The sequence below is a fragment of the Pan troglodytes genome, chromosome 9, assembly GCF_028858775.2.
Source record: "Pan troglodytes isolate AG18354 chromosome 9, NHGRI_mPanTro3-v2.0_pri, whole genome shotgun sequence".
Classification (NCBI taxonomy): Eukaryota; Metazoa; Chordata; class Mammalia; order Primates; family Hominidae; genus Pan; species Pan troglodytes.
Genome location: NC_072407.2, coordinates 44,660,883 through 44,684,601, shown reverse-complemented (window position 1 = coordinate 44,684,601; position 23,719 = coordinate 44,660,883). Strand labels below are relative to the sequence as shown.

Below are 23,719 nucleotides of genomic sequence, written 5' to 3'. Positions count from 1 at the left end.
CTCCTGCAGTACCTTCAGGCTTACTAGGATTGGGAAATTCCAGCCTGGTAAATTTTTGGTCAGACCAGTTCTCTGCTCTTGAACCCTGTCTTCTGTTGTTTAAGATGTTTATCAAGACAATACATGCACAGCTGAACACAGACCTTTATCAGTAGTTTTGTTTTGCCTTTTGTCCTGTTTCCTCAGAAACATGTGATCTTTGTTCTCCTTTTTGCCCTTTGAAGCATGTGATCTTTGTGACCTACTCCCCTTTTGTACACCCCTCCCCTTTTGAAACCCTTAATTAAAACCTGCTGGTTTTGTGACTCAGGTGGGCATCACAGTGCTACCGATATGTGAGGTCACCCCCGGAGGCCCAGGTGTGAAATTCCTCTCTTTGAACTCTTTCTCTTTATTTCTCAGCTGGCTGACACTTATGGGAAATAGAAAGAACCTACGTTGAAATATTGGGAGTGGGTTCTCCCGATTACAATTTGAAAAATGAGGCTAACAAAAGCATCTGCTAGACAGTGTGGATAGCAAGATCTTAAGAAATATTACTGTGCTGACTGAATAAAATAATACATGTAAAAGCAATTCACATAGCCCAGGCCCATTGTAACATCTCAGATGTTAAATTCCTTTCCACCTTCTTACCGCATGAAGTAGCAAGCAAATTTTAATTCCAACTATTATATTGAGTCTCTAATCAATAAACTTTTATTTAGCCTTTACCAGTCACCTGGAGATCTACTACTAGGTGTAACTGTATTTACAAAATGTTCATAACATTTGATATAGTTTTTAAAAGAGAAAATATTTTTCCCATTACTTTCTATCATACAAAAAATAAAAATGGTCAATGTGTGTGTGTGTGTGTGTTTTAATTTTTTTTTTTAGTGTGAGCTCTAGGTGTTAAAATCTACCAGCATTTATTGACCATTAAATAATCCTAATTATATCTTTTTCTTCTATTTTATGTAGGAGTTACTGGAAAAGCAAGAATAACTTATGTGGATTAACAATATGGAAACATCCTGAAACTACTTTGGAATCGCCATAAATTAAGTGGGTTCAAGTTTTGCAAACAGAGAAACGGGTCCATGAACAATTTGCTACAGGTAAGTGAGAGGTATAATTTTTTCCATTAGAATCCTTCAAAGATTCATTGACTATGGGGTTGTTAATTACATTTCAGATCATTATAATTCTCCTTTGGTACAGCTGACAGCTTCTTTTCCCTCCCGAATGTACACATGTGGATGCCAGCATATGGCTAAATGTCTGGCCATTTCATCTTGTTCATTTGGGCTTCAGTCAGTTACAAAAGGAGAAAGCAGGGGGAAAAAGTTGCCACCTCATAAAACTTTTACCAGTAGTGATTTATGCAGAAGGGTAGGAGTCAAACTGTTTCTCAAACAGATGTTTCTGAGCACTACCCCAGGAGTTGAAAGAGTGGCAGATTGTCCTTCTTGGGATTCAGAATGAAACAGGCAGGCAAATGGTGATGCCCCGGCTCCTTTTCTTTGAAACTGGGGCAGTGGTTCAATCATTAATATGGAACAAAGTGTTTGGGAATGGTAGCTGGCTTTCGATTCTCTCTTTGAAAACCTGGGGAGATCGGAAAGCTTTATGTGGTAACAGCATGAAAATATTTTCTGTTGGGCTATTGGAAAAGTTGTACTTGTCTGAATGAACCAGTGGGGAAGAATGAAAGTCTAAGTGACTCAAAACAAGTGGCAGTTTGTAAGCTGGAGGATTGGGTTGTGGCATCCTCTGTAGTTAATAATTGTTATACCATCAAGAGTCAAGGGGACTCACACTTAGAAATAGAAGCCATCAGCTCTGCAAAACTGAAACAATCTCTTTTTTCATTTATGGGGTTTCACTGTGTTAAGGAAAAAAAAAAGATCAAATTATAGTGACATTAAGCACCATTGTAGAGGAGAAGTTTTACTTTCCCTTTTACTGGCAAATACTTGAATTATTTTTGCTGCTTTAAGGCATAAGTAGAAATGTTGTAAGTGGACTGGAAATGAAGGTAGAAGGTATTGCTCATGCATTTTCCTATTAATATTTAGCTCTCTCTCAGTTGCATTTATAACAGCTATCTGTCCTGCATTCATAACTCATGATCCTCCCAAAAGACAACCCTTTCTTTACACATTATGTAGATTAAGCTGAATAGAAGATATGTTAATCTATCTTCAGGGATATCACTTTGTTTGGAGAGTCACATAAGAACCTAGCTATGGAGGTGTTTGCAAGTGTGAACTGCTCTCTAAAGATGAGGAAGCAATGGTGAGGTAAACACAGCCACTCAATAGAAATATCAATCAAAAAGAGAGAGAAGACTTGGCAAGGCGCAGTGGCTTACACCTGTAATCCCAGCATTTTGGGAGGCCGAGGTGGGCGGATCATGAGGTCAGGAGATCGAGACCATCCTGGCTAACACGGTGAAACCTCATCTCTACTGAAAATACGAAAAATTAGCCGGGCGCGGTGGTGGGCACCTGTAGTCCCAGCTACTCGGGAGGCTGAGGCAGGAGAATGGCATGAACCCGGAGGGCGGAGCTTGCAGTGAGCCGAGATAGTGCCACTGCAGTCGGGCCTGGGGGCCGAGCAAGAGTCCGTCTCCAAAAAAGAGAGAGAGAGAAGATTTGAATCTTTCTTTTTAAAAGCATATGTAATTGTCTTTTTTTCCTTGCCGTCAAACTTGGTCTTTCTATTTATACACAGGGAAGGATGTTGTTTCCTTAGGCTCTTTTGTTTATTGAGAAAAAAGGCTCATTTAGGTGACCCATGTAAAAAGGGAATTTTTCTGGCAACATGTGTGGGCTGGAACTGAAACCAAATTAAGAAACAAGAATAAAAAAGGCAGTTCTAGAAGCTTCTTATATGCTTGTGTCATTCTTATGAGCAACAGGAGCTTTAAACTTTTTGCAACTCTACTTCTCCCTGAATGTCTATTCATTTCTGTTCTTTTTTGTTTCTGATTATTTTTCTTAGCCTTTTACTAATTGTTCCTCTTAAAATTTTGCCTTGCACATAGCCTATCATGGCCTCTGCAGCTGCTTTCCCTTTAACAGCTTCAGCTCCTGCTGCTAATGACCTGTGTGAATCAGGTTACATTCAGGAAACAGAAACCACACCATTTATTTTAATAGGCAGAATTATCAAAGAATGGTTAGCCAGTTATTGGCGAATAATAAAGGCAAAAAAAAAAAAAAAACACTGAGGAATCATAAAGGTAGTAATTACAGGAAGTGGATATCCTGGATGCAGGGACAAAAGTAAGAGTCAGAGATTATTAGAATTTAGAATACTGGAGGAGGGGCTTTGAAGAAAAGGAATACAGGAGTCTTGGGTGAGGGTGTCCCCCGAAAAATAGAGGGACTTTAGAAGCTCAGCAAGGACTCCACAGAGATAAGAACCTTTCCTTTAAGGAGAGGCTGCCAGCTGGGGCTGTACCCCAGAAACTCAGATTGGGGTACCCACGGAGCTGGGATGCAGAATTTTGTGGGGGATGGTACTCAGCCAGTGTTACAGCCTGAAAACTAGAAAGGAATCCACAGGCAAAGCTGGAATCCCATTCCTGAGGATGGGGTACCAGCCAGCTAGTGCTGTTTTATCACTAGGAAAGAGTGCGATTAGGTTTTTTTCTTCCTGAATTGTAGAAAAATGTATAAAATAGAACCAACTGCTTCGCAGTGGCTACTGGAATAAACAGGGCGACATTGTCAGAAGCAGGAAGCACTTTCTTCTTCCCTCTCAAGCTTCTATTCTCCCTCTGTATCCCTGTATTGGCAAACAGGGAGCCAGGTGGCAAAAGAAAATATATGCTTTGCACTGACCCAGACCCAGCATCTCAAAGCAAGAGGAGGGTGGACTTGAACTGAGAGATCGTAATTTAATAAAAAGCACACAGCCTGTTCTGTGTGCGTTTATGTTTGTGTGTGTCTGTGTGTTTAAATTTTCAAAAGAGAGAATATGATTGGCTCAATTCACCTGATCATTGAGATCATAGCATATGACTTAATTAAAATTTGCTTGACTTTTGGTCAGGTGCCATTCCTGATTTAGTCAGGTGGCATTAGATTGAGGTTTATGTCAGAATTCTATAGAAAACATGGCCACTTAGGTATCAGGGCTATAAACTGAATGGTATTCCTTAAAATCAACTAAGGACATTCATATGATTGCCGTGCAGTAGAGATACAAATATGTAGATGTCATATTACTGATGACTGAATTTTTAATTCAACTTTTTAGTTTTTAAATAATTGTACATTCACATGTAGTTGTAAAAAAAAAATAACACAGAGATCCCGAGTGCCTGTTCCCCCTTTATACCCAGTGATAATATCTTGCAAAACTACATAGTACAATACTATAACCAGAATATTGATATTACTACGGTCAAAATACAGGTCATTTCTATCACCACAAGGGACCCTCCTGTTGCCCTTTTCATAGCCACATCCACTTCGTTCCTATCTCTAACTTCCCCCTTAAACACTGACAACTTCTAATCTGTTCTCTATTTCTGTAACTTTGTCATTACAAGAATGTTATTTAAATGTAATCACACAGTATGTGGCTTATGGGCAGTGGCTGTTTTCACTCAGTATAATTCTCTGAAGATTAATCCAGGTCATTAATAGTTCATTTTTTTCTATTGAGTAATATTTCTTGGTAAGCATATACCACAGTTTGTTTAATTATTTACCTGTTGAAGGATGTCTTGGTTGCTTCTAGTTTGGGGCTATTATAAAGAAATTCACTATAGGTATTCATGTACAGACATTTTGTAAATATAAGTTTTTATTTTGAGGGAAAAAATGGCCAAACAAACAATTGCTGGGTGGTATGGTAGTTGCATAATTAGTTTTTAAAATTAACTGCTGAAGAGTTTTCCAGAGTAACTGTAACTTTTTACATTCCTGTCAGAAATGTACAAGTGATCCAGTTTCTCAATAGCCTTGGTTGCATTTGTTGCTGTCATCATTTTTTATTTTAATTATTCTGATAGGTATGTCACAATAACTCCTTGTAGCTTTATTTTTCACTTTTATAATAACTAATGATGTTTGACATCATTTCATGCACTTATTTGCCATCTGTATATCCTTTTAACCAAAATATCTGTTCATGTATTTTGCCCAACTTCTAATTGGATTTTTTGGGGTTCTTTTTATAGCTGCATTTTGAGCTTTTTATATCTTTTGTATATTAAACATTATTAGATAGCTAGCTTGCAAATATTTTCTCTCAGTCTATAGCTTGTCCTCTCATCCTCTTGAGCCTTTTACAGAACAAAAGATTTTAATTTTGATGAAGTCCCATTTATCAGTTTTGCGCTTTACGGCCATGCTATTAGTTTCCAGTCTAAGAACTCTTTGCCTAGTTCTAGACTCCAAAGTTTATCTTCTGTATTTTTTTCCAAAAGTTTTATAGTTTTATTTATTAGTTATAAGTGCATAATCCATTTTGAATTAATTTTTATAAGGTATGAAACTGAAGTCAAATTTTATTTTATTGTCTATGGCATTTGCTGGGTGTCCATTTGCTCTCCTTGATATTAGCATCTAATTTTTTTTTCGATTTCATTTTAAATCTCCCTGATTGTTGGTAGAATACGTAGTTTGCAGTTGAAACCTAGACATTTTGAATATGATATTATGAGATTCTGGATATTGTTTAAACCTTCTGTTTTGGTTGGCTTTCTCCAATATTGCTCTAGTAGGGGAAGTGGGAGTAGAATTAATGGCAGTTGGAGGTAGAAGTTCATGTTTCTTCACCTATCCTTTGCTTATATATGAGTGGGCAGGGGTTCTTTATTACCGCTGGCATGGACAGGACTTCCAGCTCCCATTAGACTTCCATTGATACCTCCCTGGCTGGGAGGAATAGGAATGCCTTGTAACTATTACCAACTTGTTCACCACTGACACCGTGCTGGTGGACGGCAGGGGGGTTGGGTATTGGTGTCATTATTCCTGGGTGGTGGTGAAAGTCCTGACTCTCCTCTAAGCCTAGTTTGACACCATCCCAACATATAGGGATGGTAGGGGTAGTGGAGATGTTATCTCCACTGATGATACAAAGGGTGGAGGGTGGCCTGGTTACTGCTTGGCAGGGATGAATGTCCTGGCTTCTGTGTGATCTTCTTTGACGCTACCCTGATGGAAATTGGGGGGACCTTGTCATAGCCGGGTGAAGGTAGAAATGTAGATTATTCATTAGGGCATTGATGGCCTAGGTAAGGATAAGGCCATACATTTTTCTCTTATGTATGGGTGGATGAAAGTGTTAATTGCCTCAAATTTTTCTGTCTTATTAAATTGCTCTATCCTTGTCCTTTGGCCAGAAAAAGTCAAATGTTTTTTCTCTGTGTGTGTGTATATACATGTACCTATTGTCATTTCTGGGTTTCTGATCTCTTCAGCTCCAAATCTGGGAAATATGGAGCCAAAACAAAAATCCAGGAACTCACCACCATGTCATTACTTGGATTCAGAGCTTTTTGTATGGTCTTCCTTCTTCACTCTACTTTTCAAGATCCTCTTATGCATTTTTCAAATATAATATCTGGGATTTTTGGTTGCCTTTCATGGGATAAATAGGAAGGAAAAAAGTTCTATTTTATCCTTCTGTAAGTGGAAGTCCCTTGGAAGCATTTTTGTAGATATTTTGATGGTTCTATTTTGATGTCTAAAATGTTAGCATAATAATCAAGGTGGAACTATGAATTTACAAAAAGAAAAAATAACTCTACTAAGTTTATTTCCTGGCAGGGTAGGAATACATGCAAAACCATCTTAAAGAGATAATTGCCTAGATAGTCAGAGCTTGCAAATAATTGTTGAATGAAAGAATAATTATTAAATGAATTCATTTAACAAATTGGTCTGTGTGTTAAACGTTCTAGGTGCTGAGGGGACCATAAATATGTATGATACAGAAATAATTATCAAATAATACAGGGCCATTAACAGTGATAAAATAGATCAACATAGCTATAACATACAAGGTAAAAAGTTATATTTCATCTCTCAGAGCAAGGCAGTGTCTTGTTCATCTTTGTCTGCTGCTATTGCCTAATGTAGTACATTAGTCATCACACATGGCTTGCTATGGGAGTTAACAGAGGGAGAGAGATCACATTCAGCTGATGGGAAGTAATCTGTTTTATGTCTTCCAAAACTTCTACAGAAAAGGAATTCTTTAACATTTCTAGATACAATATGTTCACATTTCCTATTTCTTTATTCTTTATCAAGTTAGTGAATTATTTCTGTAAAATCTTATCTCTACAAATGAACTCAAGTGATTACTGTAGCAGCAGAAGAAAGACAAACATCATTCTTTACACATATACTTGTATATATTTTAAATTAAATGCCTTAAATCACACACTCTCTTGCCCCAACTGTCAAGTGCAATAGCTTCATATTATACCATATAGAGAGACCGGTAGTCTTTGGGTCAAATGTCAATCCCACCCACCCATGACACACAAGCAAAAATAAAATGATTACAATGAGTTAAAAAAAAAAAAAAGCAGCCTGTGGTGACAAGATTTGACATGGCTGTCCTTGAAAATGAGCATTAATTTTAACCTGAAACATCACCCAAGGAAGGGCTCTGAATTTTGTCAATTTATTATAAAGTCTATGAAACTGGGGAATCACATAAACAATGACTTTCCAGGTACCTAAGGAAATAACTATTCGCAAATATAAAAACGCCTTGACAGGAAAGTCAGAGTCACAGCTAACAAACTCTCCAGCACTTCACTCTTGGACCAGGGATGCCAGAGGCAAACCAGCAAGAACCCTGATGGAGAGCAAGCAATAATGCTGATGCTACAAACCCTGATGAAGCAAAAGTAAGCCATGTTTAATGCAAGGCAAGGGGATTGCTGAGAAAGCAGGAGAGGTCTCTGCTCATAACAGGCAAAGAAAAAAAGACCTCTTTCTGACCTACATTATAAACTCTTCGCATCAACTTTGACTTTGTATATTTGATAAGGCAATGTATTCTTAGGGGGCTTCCTAATAGTGAATATTCACAAGATTAATAATAATAGTAAAATTCTGATTTTTATTCCGTTGGCTTGCTCTTTGAGTGAAAAGCTTTTCATGAGTGCCTAGAGCTATAAAATAAATAGAAAGAGTGGGGTTTGAAGAAAGATGATTTTTACTTTACACTTAAATTTATATTTACAAGCAATTTTCAGTGGAGAATAAGAATGGCACATTAAAATAGGTCAAGTATATTTATTCTTGTACACTTCATTTTATAGAAATTCACTTTGATAGGTTCCCTATATAGAAAATTAGGCTTATAACTCTAAACTTAAAACGCCCAACATTTGGAATATTGTGGAAGTAATTTTATCTGCCTTAAACTTTGTAGTTGCCACAAATGGAAATATTCAGAGTGCTATATAGTACTCAATATAAACAATAGTCTATATTAACTGAAGACTATCCTATTATGTGGGCTTGGAGATGCACAAGTTTATTAGGTTTTTTAACATTTTCTCTTTTTTTTTTCTTTTTTCTTTTTCTTTTTTTTTTGAGATGGACTCTCGCTCTGTAGCACGGGCTGGAGTGCAGTGGCGCAATCTAGGCTCACTGCAAGCTCCGCCTCCCAGGTTCACGCCATTCTCCTGCCTCAGCCTCCGGAGTAGCTGGGACTACAGGCGCCCGCCACCACGCCCGGCTGATTTTTTGTATTTTTAGTAGAGAGGGGTTTTCACCGTGTTATCCAAGATAGTCTCTCGATCTCCTGACCTCGTGATCCACCCACCTTGGCCTTCCAAAGTGCTGGGATTACAGGCGTGAGCCATGGCGCCTGGCCAAATTTGCCATGTATTCTTACAATGTATTTTTGAATCTAATTGTATTCTATTCAGAATCAAAATATCATTTAAAAATATATATTGGTATTATGAAACAAAATAAGTTTATTATTAGAAACTTAGAAATAAAAAACAATTTTTTGGTTAGGAGGAGAGATTCCTATTGTTATAACCTATTTAAAATATTATGGGTTTGTTTTATCCTTTTTAAAAAAAATATATAGAAAACGTATAGTTTATATTTGTTTCTCTAGGTATTTGAAAAGCTTCACCCCTTGAAGAAAAAAATATTGCACCTCTTTAAAAAGGACCTAACATGATAAAGGCAATAGTTCATGAGAAAAGACAAATCTAAAAATTTGTATTTCAGAATATTTCTTCCCTCAGCGCAGTAAAACAAAATAGGATAGAAATAAAAGGACTTGTATAAGTTAGTTCAAAGATAAAAAGCCCATGAGAAATATCTTAACACAATATTTATTTTATTTTCAAAGCTAAGCTAGAAATATAAAAGCTAATAAAATATTAAAAGTATTAAAAATACGTGTAAAAGAGTGGCAGCCACTATTTATTGCCATCATCCTGAATGTGATTTCACAGTTTTTCTGACTGTGTGATACATGATTTACCCAGTTTTTCTAAGCTACCTTCACATGACCTAGTTAAGGTCTGAGAAGTGATAGGTAACCAACTGAGAATATATAATCAGAGTGATTGCATCTCCTTGATATATTCCAACTTATCAAACATAATTTCAGAAGTTTCCAGGTGGAGCTGAAGAACCTTTTGAAAAAAAAAAAAATCAGTCTATGTGAAGGCTCCAATCCTGCTTAATCCACTAGGTGAAACAATCATAACATTGGCCGTGCATCACTTTCCCCTCAACTTTTTCTTATCCAGTGACAAATATGCTGAAAAATCACAGGAATTCATTATGCTTGATTTCTTAGATTTTACATCTTTAACTCCATATTCATGTTGCAAATACAGGGTAATATCGCTGCAGTAAAGCAAAATGTTTCACAGGACACATTTACTGTTCAAGAAACCACACCACAAAGCAGAAATTTTAAGGCAGTAAAACAATTTGAGACAAACTTCTATTCAACCAAATGGCATGCATCTATTACAGAGAGTGACTCCTAAACTGAATGCCTTGCACAAAGAAGGCGCAGCAATAACAAATTGTCGAGCGAATGGGTGTTTATTTCATATACTTGAAAATAACAAGGTAGAACCAATGGTGTACTGAAAAATCAGCTCTGTGAGAACAATTCTGGCTCTAATTTGTAGTATGTGTAATATTTGCATGTTTCTGTGGTGTGACTACTGCCCCTATAGCCATTTCACCCACCAATGTGATGTCACTGAAGTCTGAGTTGGGAAGAGAAGTGTAGAATATCCTCTTACAGGCTGGTGCAGGCCAGTGCAAGGGGGCTTCAGTATTCTACTGGTAAAAGTCTGACTTGCCTTCATTTGATTTGGCAAAAGAAAATTATACCACATGATATTATATTTGCTAATTAGCTGAATTGATTTTGATGGAAACTAGAGGGTTTTTTTTTTTTTCAACAACCTTAACAAAGTGTTACTTTTTGGGGTTAAGATATCTGCAAGATGAAAAGTTGTAAGAATTCCTCCCTAGGAATTTTCATACTTTCGATAGGAAATAAAAGCCAGGGAAGGCCTTGAGGATTTTCCTGAAGTTGAAAAAGAAATCTCTTTAACAAAGGGCCACCAACTTCGGAGCCTCGGAGCTGTTAAGCCTGCCTTGAAGAATCCATATTCTTGGCCACTGCATGCTCAAAAATTGAATAGGGAACCCCTAGGCAAGGCACTCTTTTAGCAACATCGTATATTAAGTCTTATAATTTACAAAATCCTTCCAATTCCTCATGATGCTAAACTACTTTTGAAGTCAAGAAATGTAGTGCATCGAATAATTAAAAAAAAAAAAAACTCGACCAATTGAAAAAACCATTCATTATAGACCGTCTATGGATTAGACCCTGAGCTGGATGTTGACACATGTATTATTTTATATATTTTAATTAATTCATGTGCCTTCATTCTTTGTGGAAAAAAGTAGAACTTCCTCCCTTTAATTAAGATTGAAAATGGCATCCCACAGGTTATTAAAAATATTTTAATAATAGCAATAGCAATCACCATCTGCTTCATGTATACTATGTCCGAGGCATTGTCACATTTATCATTTTAGTTAACATCCTTACAATTATTTCTATTTTATAGATGAGGCAAATAAGATTATGACTAAGAGAGACTTACGCACAAGGTTAAGAGCCAATGAATTACAGAGGAAGAAATGGAACAGAAGTCAGTAATTCTCCAGATACATGCATTGCTTAGCATGTGTTGACTAATTCAGCAATTCCACAAATGTTTATTGAGCACTCCCCATGAGTCAGACACTATTCTTGGCTTTGGAGATATAGCAGAGAACAACACAAATATAAATATCAACCCTCACATACCCATATTTTAGTGGACAGAGATAGTCAATAAGCAAAAAAGTAAAACAAAATAATTTTAAGTAAATATGTTATGTTGAATGGGGGACAAGTTCTACAGAAAAATATAAAGTAGGTAAGGAACAGGTAGTGCTTGCTTGGGAGTGCATTGCAATTTTAAATGACAGTCAGGGAAGGAATCATTATGAAGCTGAGAAAGCTAGGAAGGAGGTGAGAAGCTGAGGCATGCAAACATATGGGAGAAAACCTTTCCAGTAGAGGAAACAAGTGGGGAGGCCCTGATGTGGGAGCATGATTTATGCATTTGAGGAACACAAGGGACTATAGATTAGCCAGTCCTAGAATTAAGGAGTGAAGTCCTGGAGGTGGGAAGAACTGGAATAGGGTGCCAGATCTCCCTGGCTTCTGTGATGTGTATAGACTGAAGGGAGATGAGAGTGGAAGGGAGAACAATTAGCAGACTATTGCTCTAATCCACGTGGAAGATGATAATTTCTTGGAAACATGGTGGTAGATGTGAAAGTGGTAAGAACTGGTTGGATTCTATATATATTTTGAGTAGATTTAATGTGTGAGATGATTAAAGACAGGATGTAAGAAAGAGATTAAGAAGAACTCCAACATGTTTGGTCTGAGTAAATGGAAGCTTTGAAATTCCATTTACTGAGGTAGAGATCTCTAAGGAATGAGAGATTTGGAGTGAAAGATAAGGAGGTGGTTGTTAACTGTAGTAAGTTTAAGATGAAGGAGATGCAAAAATAAATAATACCTACTTCAAAGGATAATTAAAAGTTTGAACAGGGTAATCTATATGAAAGCACTCTATAAATATTGGTTACCTGTTTTAATTCTATACTTAGTCACTTGATCTTATCGTGTCCAGACTGAAATTTAGAGATTGCCTGCCATAGAATTGGTGGATGTTGAAGCCTGTAGGCAACTTATTTCACATACAAAGGAGGGGGTAATTATTTTTTAATTAGCTTAAAATATTAGAAGAGGCAGATGTGTGGTAGAGTTGCCCAGGAGAGAAGAAAGCATCAATAGAAATGAAGAAGATGGTATAAAACTTGGTTTTGCCAAAAGGCACTTTTAAAATGTTCCTAGAGTTAGAACAGAAACTAAAGAATCTGAGTGCCTGGAAGAGTAATTAACCTGGGAGATAAGCCTTCCTGCTCTGGGGGCCCAGATGCTAAAATCAGTTGCAGGGTTAAGGGGGGAATGATCCTCCTACCACAGATGCCAGTGCAATGTTGTCAACTGAAGATCTTGAAGGGCCATCAGAGGAAGATGACTGTGCCTCAGACCGGCATTCTCAGGGTGCTCACTGCCAAGGGAGATGGTAGCATAGCACCTTGCCAAAGAAGACAGAGTGAGTGAACATTTCCTAAGCAATGTGAGATGGGACTGAGATTCCCAGAAATAACTGTGGACATTATCATGAAGAAAATGAATCTTTGAGTGAGTTAGGAAGGATCTCATGTGGCCAGCCATGAGATCTTATTTCCACTGCCTAGTTGAAGATGCCATGGTTACATGTTATATACTATATGTTACATGTTATATACTGTAGCCACCTCTTCAAGAAAGCCTGGTATGCTAGATGGTGACCTGCCCATCTGGAGGCATTTGGGATATTTATGAGAACATTGACAGTTAAATCCTAGTGCCATTTCTCTATCCTGAGCCCACTTGTTGTATATCATTTTGAGCCTTTCTTATGGTATGGGGCTTTAGTTGGTTTTCCTTTACTTTCTGAGATACCATTACCAATGTCTTTATATTTACCCTAAGATAGGGTAGTTTTCCCAGCTCCACTTTTACTTGCTCTTCCTGAAAAAGAGGTTTAGTTCTCTCACTTGGATCTCCCTTACCCATAAACCATACTCCTTAGGCTGAGTGCCTTAGACTTCTGACATGCAGTCATCTTCAATTGCTCCATGTACTCCTTTTCCACAGTGGGTAGAGATGTGTTGGCAACGGGCCGCTGAGATAGATGTCCAGTGGGAGAAAACCTCCTTGGCTTCATTCACACAACCTAGATGAGCAGGAAGTGTCCAAGGTGGCTCTTTGCACTTCACCTGGGGCAGGCCCACCTTAGACCTTAGTTGCCCCAATGTCTGAGAGGCTCGTGTTTTGCTGCTCATCTGGGTCAGAGCACACTGGGCATGAGATTGTGCGCTCCTTTTTATGCATCTTCTTTTTACTTATGTTGTTCCTTCTTCTTGAATTGTTTTTTTCCCTATTTCTGCCTATAAAATTTAGGCTCTTCTGGCCGGGCGCAGTGCCTCACGCCTGTAATCCCAGCACTTTGGGAGGCCGAGGCAGGTGGATCACGAGGTCAGGAGATTGAGACCATCCTGGCTAACACGGAGAAACCCCGTCTCTACTAAAAATACAAAAAAAATTAGCCGGGCGTGGTGGCGGGCGCCTATAGTCCCAGCTACTCGGAAGGCTGAGGCAGGAGAATGGCCTGAACCCGGGAGGCGGAGCTTGCAGTGAGCCGAGATCGTGCCACTGCACTCTAGCCTGGGCGACAGAGCGAGACTCCGTCTCAAAAAAAAAAAAAAAAAAAAAAAAAAAAAAAAAAAATTTGGTTCCTCTTCAATTTCTGGAGTGAATAGCATCTTTATATAGCTTTTTCTTCTGATTTTCCCCTACTGATTATGAGCTCCTTGAGTTGTCACTGCATTTTGGTAGACATGTCTTGTAGTTTTGTAAACACACTACTGTCTATGTGTCTGTGTGTATGTTCTTTCTGTCCTATTTGAAGGTGAGCTCCTTTAGCGTGGCTTCAACAATGAGCATCATCTAGCTCTCCAAAGCCTGAGGATCTCTAGAGTGGCTGAGAAATTTAATGAGGCCTATAGGCCAGGACCTTGGGATGTATCTGGAAAAGCTTTAGAACAATCTTCCTGTAGACAACTAGCTTAATTATAATTGAGATTTAAATTCATTTCAGTAATACACACCCACTTGGGGTACTGGAGGTCGAGGTTGAGAATTCTATGATGGATGACCTGGGTGAAACTAGCATAAGAAAGGGCTGGTAAATATTACCTGGCTGTTAAAGTTATTGCAGCTTGATTTGCTTTGTTATTTTGCCTGGAGGTATAGGAGTGTTGGGAATCTTTTTGTAAGACTGCCTTAGGCTATGAGGAAAAGTCTGTAAGTCAAAGAGTAAACATGTTTTGTAATTAGCCATGGACCCTGTTTTTTTTTTTTAATTTCCTAAACTGAGATCAGATAAATCTTAATAAAGAGAATCTAAGTTTTTGCTAGCCAAATATGTAAAAATAAGCCATTTCCTTTTTTCTTTTTTATTTTTTTACAGACAGTGTCTTGCTCTGTTGCTCAGTCAGGAGAACAATGGCGCTATCATAGCTTATTGTAATTTCAAATCCCTGGACTCAAACAACACCCCCCGCCACCTGCCTCAGCTTCCAAAGTAGCTGAGACTACAGGCATGCACCACTATGTCTGGCTAATTTTTTTTTATTTTCTTATGTTTTGAAGAAACAGGTCGCACTATATTTCCCAAGCTGATCTCTAACTCCTGGGCTCAAGGGATCTTCCTGCCTTGAACTTCCAAAGTGCTAGGATTACAGGTGTGAGACACGGTCTCCAGCCAAGCATTTATTTTTAAAGTAAATTATGTTTAAATGTTAGTACGAACATCTTAGTTGTCAGACTTACCAAAAAGTAGCATTTTACTGCACGTGTGACGCTTGCTAGTAATATGCAAATATTTGATTCTGGTAGTTTTTCATAGATCATTTGAGGAAACAACATTTATTTAATGAAATCTGTAAACCCTAAAACCAACTTCCTTTCATCTGTAACAAACTTAAAGAGTATTTGACATATATATCACATATATGTGTATATATATATAAATGAGGTTACAGTATCTTTAACTGTGGAAAGCGAAGCTTCTTTAAGCATACTAGCATAAACACCAATTTGTGATCTTTAGTTTGGAGCCTAAGAATTAGGAATCATTATTGAAAGAACCACTTAGTTTATACTGTTTTCCAACAGTTTTCCATCCTTTATTAGTCAGTCTTTTATGCTGAAATATTTAATCTCACACTAATACTTCAATTGGTCCTTAAATACAAACAAAAACAACCCTGGAGGCTAATTGTGAGAAATACATCTTCCAAGTGTGACTACAACCTGTCACTATACCCTGCCCACTATTTTATACATAATTAAGAGAAGAATGCACATTTACAAGTGTCATTATTTATCAAACTTTGTACCCATTTTATTTAGCCTACAAGTTTTAAATTCAGGAATTCATTTTCACATATATGTATTTCGTTTTTATAACTTCATTGATTTTTTGCCTGCAAAATACTCACATAAAATACAAATCAAACATTATAGAAGTATAAATATAAAAAATAAAATTTGTCTATAACTCCATTTCCCTAAAATAATGTACATTATTGGCCTATTTCTGTTAGATATTCTCATTCCCATTTTGTAGCTGAGGTAACTGGAGCTTAGAAATATAACCTGGGACTCAGCACGGTGGCTTACCTCTGTAATCCCAGCATATTGGGAGGCCAAGGCGGATGGGATCACCTGAGGTCAGGAGTTCGAGACCAGCCTGGCCAATATGGTGAAACCCTGTCTCTACTAAAAATACAAAAATTAGCCAGGCGTGGTGGTGGGCACCTGTAATCCCAGCTACTAGGGGGGCTGAGGCAGGAGAATCACTTGCACCTAGGAGGAGGAGGTTGCAGTGAGCCTAGATTGCACCACTGTACTCCAACCTGGGCGATAGAGTGAGACTCTGTCAAAAAAAAAAAAAAAGAAAGAAAGAGAGAGAGAGAGAAAGAAAGAAAGAAAGAAAGAAAGAAGAAAGAAAGAAAAAGAAAACTTGGCTGAGCTAAGATTTAAATCAAGGCCTGTTATTGCAAAGCCCATGTCAAGTATTTGTGTGTGCATGTGTGTGTCTGTGAGTGTATACACATATATATTTCTATTTCTTCACATTCTGTGAACAAAGATGACCTCTCTCTTTGAACTTGATAGTGTTCTATGGACCCTCCCTGATCCAGTATTCATTTGTCTATCCACATATTTATACTACCACTTATTAAATAATAAATGTTAGTAAAACTTAGAAAAATAAAGGATGTAAGAAGAGGAAAAAGGACATAAAATGGTTAAGAAAAAAACCCAAAGTAGCCTTGGCAAAGATAAAGGGATTGCATTTTAATTAGGGAAGAAGGAGCTGAGTTTGGATTAAAACAAATTCCCATTCTAATGTCTGTGCTTTTATCTGCTGCATAACATTTGTTACCTTTGATGAGTTTATTTGATGTTTCCCTGAAGGTTTTTATTGCTGAAGTATCTTCATTGCTCAGACCCTCCAGAGCCACTGCCCACAGTAGAGAAAAACCAGCAAGCACATACTCACTAAGTGCCACATACCGTCTTGGTCACTGGATTCAAAGATAAATAAGATGAAATACCTGACTTTGTGATGCCTGAGTCCAGTACTGGGAAGCCCTCCATGCTACTTCTCTGTGAGGTTTTGTGAGCATTCCCTAAGATTACATAAGTGTTTTAATTTCTGTGTACAGTATTTAAAGCTACATTTAAAATGCAGAGTGTCTTCTCATCTATGTCCCCACTTCCTTGTTTCATTTTTGAATTCCTTTCATCTTCATTCTACACAGCTTGAGTTAATTCTGGTATCTCCAAAATACAGATATGCAAAAGCCAATTGAAAGAGAAGCATGCTTGCATGGACAGTGTCAGGGAACTACATCATCAATCTACTTCCTTCTTGACCCCAGCAACTTTTCAGAAGCTTTGATTGAGTTCCGCAAATTACCATCCTGTTCTCTGAATCTTTCTGCGTGTGAGCTTTTTGAGGTGTTCTTTAGGTCAATGCAAGGATATGTCTCCCGTCCCAAAGATCATACAAAATATTTATTTTTGAGTCTGGGCCAGCTTTTTCAAAACAAATACCTAATTTTGAATTCAGCCTTCAATACACGGCTGTATTTTTGTTTAACACAATCCAATTAACAAATATTTTTTGAGCGGCATAAGGTGATAGGAACAGGAAAGTAATTCAAATCAGTAGTTCTGAAGTATAGATCTGGTACTGCTACCTACTAAACCACATAACCTTGGCCAAGTCACTTAGCCTCTCTGAACTTCAGTTTTCCCTGTGATAAAATGGTGTTAATAATATCTGCTTCAAGTGAATGTCATAACATTTAGGAAATATTTGGTAAGGATGTTTCATTGATGGTTTTAAGTACAAGTTATGAATTATAATAATTATACTAGCAATTATAATAATATCTGCCAATAAGACCATTACAGAGCTTCTAAAGCTCAAATAAATATAGTGGCACAAATATGCCTTACATGCATGATTTGTAAACAATAGAAGAAAAATATGATCAAATGCTTCTATACTAATTAAACTACTTTGGATCTCAGATAATATTTGCAGAGCGCTATTCCAAGCGACATTTTTTTCTAATTCTACTTTGCCAATGCTATGTTAGTATAGCCTAACATAACACTCAGGCAACCTATCATGTGTCAGGATAGAGTGAAAAGAAATGAAGTAAGATGGTCCACAAACTTTCTGAAGCCTCCCACATATAAATAACTTGATGAAGTATTGGGGGAAAGAGCAACAGAGTCAGAGTTCGCAGGTTAAAGCAATTGCCTTTCCTATTTTGCAGCCATATGTCTGTTACAGTATTGAGCTGTCACATATTGAGACTGTCAGTGTGACATCTTCATCAGTTTCAAAGTGACTCTGGCCCCAAACATATCTGGCAATTACTGGGGCACCACCCTCACCCTATCCTCCATCTCCCTGGCATCTTAAGAGAATGTGCTTGCCATGCCAGACACATTTCCAGTGTGATTTAACTTTTGTGGGCATCAGCCAACACTCAGCACACATAAAAAACCCAATCAGCTTCATCCCCATTTTTAACCGTGATAAGAGTCCAGAAAAGAGCATCAAATAGGCAGAAGAGATTCCAGCTCATTTCTGAGGGTGAAAGCCAAAAGCAGCTTTCTCTCTACAGTGGAAGTGCACATCAGACATTCACGAGATGGATTAGGAAAGTCAGAAAACTCTCCCACTATTCTCTAAAGGAAGCAGTAAGTTTCTTTCTCTCCTTTTAAAAGGGCTAACTTTGATTTTTTATATCATTATTTCACGCTGAAAAATTACTCACAGAAATAAAATTTCTTTTACATTTCTCTGTTTAAGATGCACAGAAACTGTGCCCCAGAGAAAATGAGTATATTCATGAGAGGGCTGAGAACATATAAAGTACATTTCATATCATAAAACTCTCTATGTCTTACAAAGTGAAATCTGTGGGGAGCTGTTGGGCATGTTAAGATTACCAATGCCTTGGTCATTATAGCCAGAATTCACTTTAAATTTTGAAAAGCAAGCAACCAAAGTACTGAACTTGGTTATGTTCTGGTGAGACTCATAGTTAAAGGATCTGCTGACAATTGAATGATACTGAGATGTTATTATGCAGCATCTCTGAAGTCAGAATCCCAGCTTAACCACTTTTGAGTTGTGTAAACTCAGATAATTTATTTAACCTTTCTGAAACTCAGTATTATGAATTACCAAATAGTGATAATGAGAGAACATGTTTTATATAGCATTTTTCCTATTGTGTAAAGTAACTCAAAACTTGCTGCATAGTAAGCTCATTGGCTAGTGGACAAAGTGGTAGTAGTGGTAAACTGACTATCAAAAAAAAAAGAAGAAGAAGAGGAATAGGAAGAGGAAGAAAGAAGAGGAAGAAGAAGAAGAAGAAGAAGAAGAAGAAGAAAGAAAACAAGTAATAAACAAGGGACTGTATTAAAGTTCTGCATCTTTAAACTATATCTGGTCTTAGTGTATTGTCATATTTTTTCCCAATGTGATTCTTGTACCTGTCCTGTTTTGAATAATGTTCTTGAGATTTTTCTCAAAGATAGTTTTGGCTTTGTTCATGTATAGGAACATTCATAATAAGAATGCATCAGAAAATTCACAAAGTCTACAACTGAGGTTAAAAACATATAATAAAGCCTTGCTTCAAAATAATTATTTTATGATATTGGAGATTATTTATTTTAGATATTATTTATTATAGATTTTAGAGATTAATTATTTATGATATTAGAGATTTTAGTACTGAGAAAACATTTTAGGGAAACCTAATTTGGTATCTGAAATATTATGAAATATATTAACCACATTTAACATAGGCTCTGTATCTATATCTATCTGTATGTCCATGCAGATTTTAAATATAGATTCTATGTCTATGTAGAAAGATATATATTTTTGTATAAAATAGACTTAAAGAGGCAAATGGTGCCATAATATTAACATCTATCATTTAAAATGCTGTGAGCAGTGGATTATATGAAGGGACAGAGAATAAATCAGTAAGGTCAATACCATTTCATTTTGCATATGAATGGGAAATCTACATTCTATCAAGTGCCTATACTCAGTGTTCTTAATCAAAGCTATGGTGACACAGGTGAGAGACTTAAGTTAACTGTGCATGACTTAGAGTGAATCCATTCCTGTCAGCAGAAAGTGCATTTTCTGAAGCACATGTTCTAGTGTGATTAGCATTCTGTTTATTCATTAAATTTACTCCAACGTGTAGAAACATGCTTTAGTTTGGGAAACAAACGCTTAAAATTAGGTAAAGTAAGTGTGAGATATACCTAGAATTGAGAAAGCCACATTTTAGAAAAAATCCAGTTTGGACAATTATGCTACATTTTTTCAAGGGCATGAGAATCTCGCTCTGTAAATATATGGTTGTGATGATTACAAAACAGCCCAGTAAGCCTTTTAAAATAATGTTAGCAAGAAAGGGGAATAGCTACCAAAAGCAATTTATTTTTAATAGGGTGTGTGGTTGATTGCCAATAACAACATTTCAACAAATTGAATATTAGTATCAACAACCTTAAATAAAAACTGATTTTATACTATCTTATAAGAGCCAATTTTTATATTTTTATCTTCTACACGTAATACAAAATAATAAACATGTTTTAATTGCAACTTGCTAAGTAATATATTGTGAATTAGTCAAATGTTTAAGATGAAACTTAAATTTTTGTTTTTTTGTTTATATTTTTACCCCAATAGGCAAACGTTTGTTTAGTTAACAAGTAAAATCAAAATGGAATCTTACATCCACAACTGAGAAAATACATGGCTTTCTCCTTCATATTAAGCATAATTATATAAGAAAATTAATCAATGTACTAATTGAAGGCTTAAATGCTCCAATTCTATCAGACTAGATGAAAACATCTCAAATTCTTTCAAGGATTTTTCAACTGTTTATAAGAGCTAGATTTATTTTCCTTATTAAAAATCTGGAAAGTGGCAATAGAAGCACATTGACATTGCAAACACTTCTGAAATTGTCAAGTCCATTTCCTACTGTTTTCTTCGTGGTGTTAGATCTGAAATGTGTTGCCTAAATGTGACCTCAACACTTGACAATTTACAAAGCACGTTCACAAACTTTGACTCACAATATCTCTGAGAGAGTACTGCATATTAGAAAAAAATGCTCTGATTAAGCTATTTTCCCCTGAGTCTCATACTCTAAAAGATGATGAATTAGGTTTTGTTTTGTTTTGTTTTGTTTTTTGAGATGGAGTCTCGCTCTGTCGCCTGGGCTGGAGTGCAGTGGCGCAATCTTGGCTCACTGCAAGCTCTGCCTCCCGGGTTCACGCCATTCTCCTGCCTCAGCCTCCCGAGTAGCTGGGACTACAGGCACCCGCCACCACGCCCGGCTAATTTTTTTGTATTTTTAGTAGAGACGGGGTTTCACCGTGTTAGCCAGGATGGTCTCGATCTCCTGACCTCGTGATCCGCCTGCCTTGGCCTCCCAAAGTGCTGGGATTACAGGCTTGAGCCACCGCGCCTGGCCGATGAATTAGGTTTTAATCTCTGAGCATTGGACTCTATATCCTATGATCTTTTAAATACCACATAGTACCTTTTATCTGGTTATAATAAAACTAGTCGTTCATAGAAAATAACTGTTTCCATTTTAAAATCTTACATATTCTAGAGAGCTATATCCTTTCAAGTGACATTATGTCCCTTAGGAGACTTGATGCTCAAATCAACTTAGATAAACTTGAAACTTCAATGTAAGAAAATTACAATTCGGTAGGGTGCCAAATTGCTCCAAAAAACCAACATAGGACATCATTACAGTATTACGTGACTCTTTCACCAGAACTGCTTATCTGACATGAAACATAGCTGGAGCCTTTCTATAGAGGGAGTAATTCTTGATGGGGGTTAAAATCTGGAAAGAAGTTAAAATTTAGAGAAATGTTTCTTCACGCTTGAGTTTCTCAGCATCTAAGTGCTCAAATGGAAGAGTAGAAGATAAGAAATTGTATTCTCTTGTCTGTTATCCTCAGGGATGCAATCACAGGCTGTCTCTAATCAATCATATACATTAAAGGTGCAAACTCTTCTCTATGTGCCGTCTGGAAGAAGACATTAGTATCAGAGTGCAGCTACCTGTCCAGGCAAATGTAGCTCATGAAGTACTTTTTCCCCTGAGCATCTTAGTCAGAATTTTATTCCCTAAGTACAAAGTCCCTCAAAAATTTTATTTTACAAGAATGAGACTTACTTAAGGCTCACTTTCTTCCAAAGTCAGACACTCATTTGTACAATGCTTGATAAATGCATACTAAAGACATTCAACTGTAGATTCCCATACTTTCCAACTCCGAAAATCATAATTGATGTTTCAACATTCGCTATTTCCTCTGCCTCATTTAATTAATGATGACTGACTTTTATTCTCTCTCTCTCTCTCTCTCTAATGGGAAACACAGCTTGCTTTTGAGGTGAAATATTGGTAGATAGTCATACTGTTATCTTAATAATTTCCCTTAGGATAAAATGTAACCCTAGATGAAAATGTCTACATTTGCTTATCAATTTGCAGACCCATCCTAGTACCTGACCCACCCCACCAACCAAAAAAAAAAAAAAACAGTATAGCTCACAGCTTTTAAAAAAGGAAATCCTGAATTATATGGAGGGGAGAATAAATGATTAAGAATAAGAACTCTAACTGGTAGCAAAGCTGGGAGGCTTCAATGAAAGCAGAGAAAGTGGGAAAAATCATTGTTACATAAAGAGGAGAAGATATCTGGATTATCATTTGCAAATTGAGGGAATGTGTCACCATGCTGATGTGGCACTGAGATAGAGAGCCCCTGTGCTGGGTCAGGGTACAAGGAATATTCATCTGAGGAGACTTAGATGGAAAGTGATCCAAAATTGCAGTCATTTGAACAAAATCACTTCTGTAAATAACTAAAGTAGAAACTAAGAGAATTGATGTATGTAGATTTGGATAATGGATATTAGGACTATTTGTGGAGCTCAATAAGAGCTGAACAAAGTTTTAGGACCCAGATGTTAATGATGTACAAGTCTTGGAGCTTCCTTCTCACACAATGCTCAGTGCCTAGTGCAGAGAGTAGAAAACAACATAAAGAGATTGCACAGTGCTTGGCAAAAGAGGAGACATTTGTTCATCCATTCATTTGTAAATGTTTATTGAAAGTCTGTGCTATGTGAAGCACATTTATAGGTACTAGGAACATACTGGTCAAAAAAAATTCTCATGGAACTTTTGAATAGGTGGAGACAGCAGTATATATGACAAATCAATGAAACACATAGTATTTTGCTACCAATAAGAGCTTTTTAAAAAAAGCAGGAAAGAGGGCAATAAGGGTCTTGGGGTTGAATTTTAGCTAGTATGGCTAGGAAAATTGTCCCTGAGAAGATGGATTTGAGTAAGGAAAGAGAAATGTAAGGGAACAAATAATCGGGATATCTGGGAAATGTGTATTCCGGCAGAGGAAAGAACAATTTCGAAGGACAGAAGGAGACTACTGTGTTTGAAGCACAATGAGCAAAGATGGTTGCATCAGAAGATGAGTTCAGAGAAAATATGGGGGTAACAAAGGGTAGAGAGGTGAGGAGAACATGTTGGGCCTTGTACTCTATTGAAAAGGACTTATTACTTTTATTCTGAGTGAAAAATAAAGTCATTGGGAAATTTTGAGCAGAGGACAGACACAATCCAACCTATCATTTAATAGCATCGTGTTGGCTGCTCTTTTGAGATTAGACTTGGTGAGAGGAAGAGGAAGGTCTCCTAAGAAAGATCATCCAGGAGAATATTGAAGTAATCTACATAAAAAAGAAGAGGTGTTTGGAAAAGGTTTGTTATAGTGGAAGTGATGACAGCAATCCTATTCTTGATAATTTTTGAAGGTAAATAGAGAA

The 23,719-nt window shown here is 37.0% G+C and overlaps 1 protein-coding gene across 12 annotated transcripts in view; it reads left to right on the top strand.

Moving 5' to 3' along the window:
- Positions 1-23,719, top strand: part of LRRC4C (leucine rich repeat containing 4C) — a 1,339,817-nt gene that overhangs the window by 807,036 nt on the left and 509,062 nt on the right. For all 12 annotated transcript variants that reach the window (XM_024347053.3, XM_024347051.3, XM_024347050.3 and 9 more), the window contains one exon: positions 964-1,100. The gene's annotated coding sequence lies outside the window, so the exon portion shown is untranslated. The remainder of the gene's footprint in view (positions 1-963; positions 1,101-23,719) is intronic.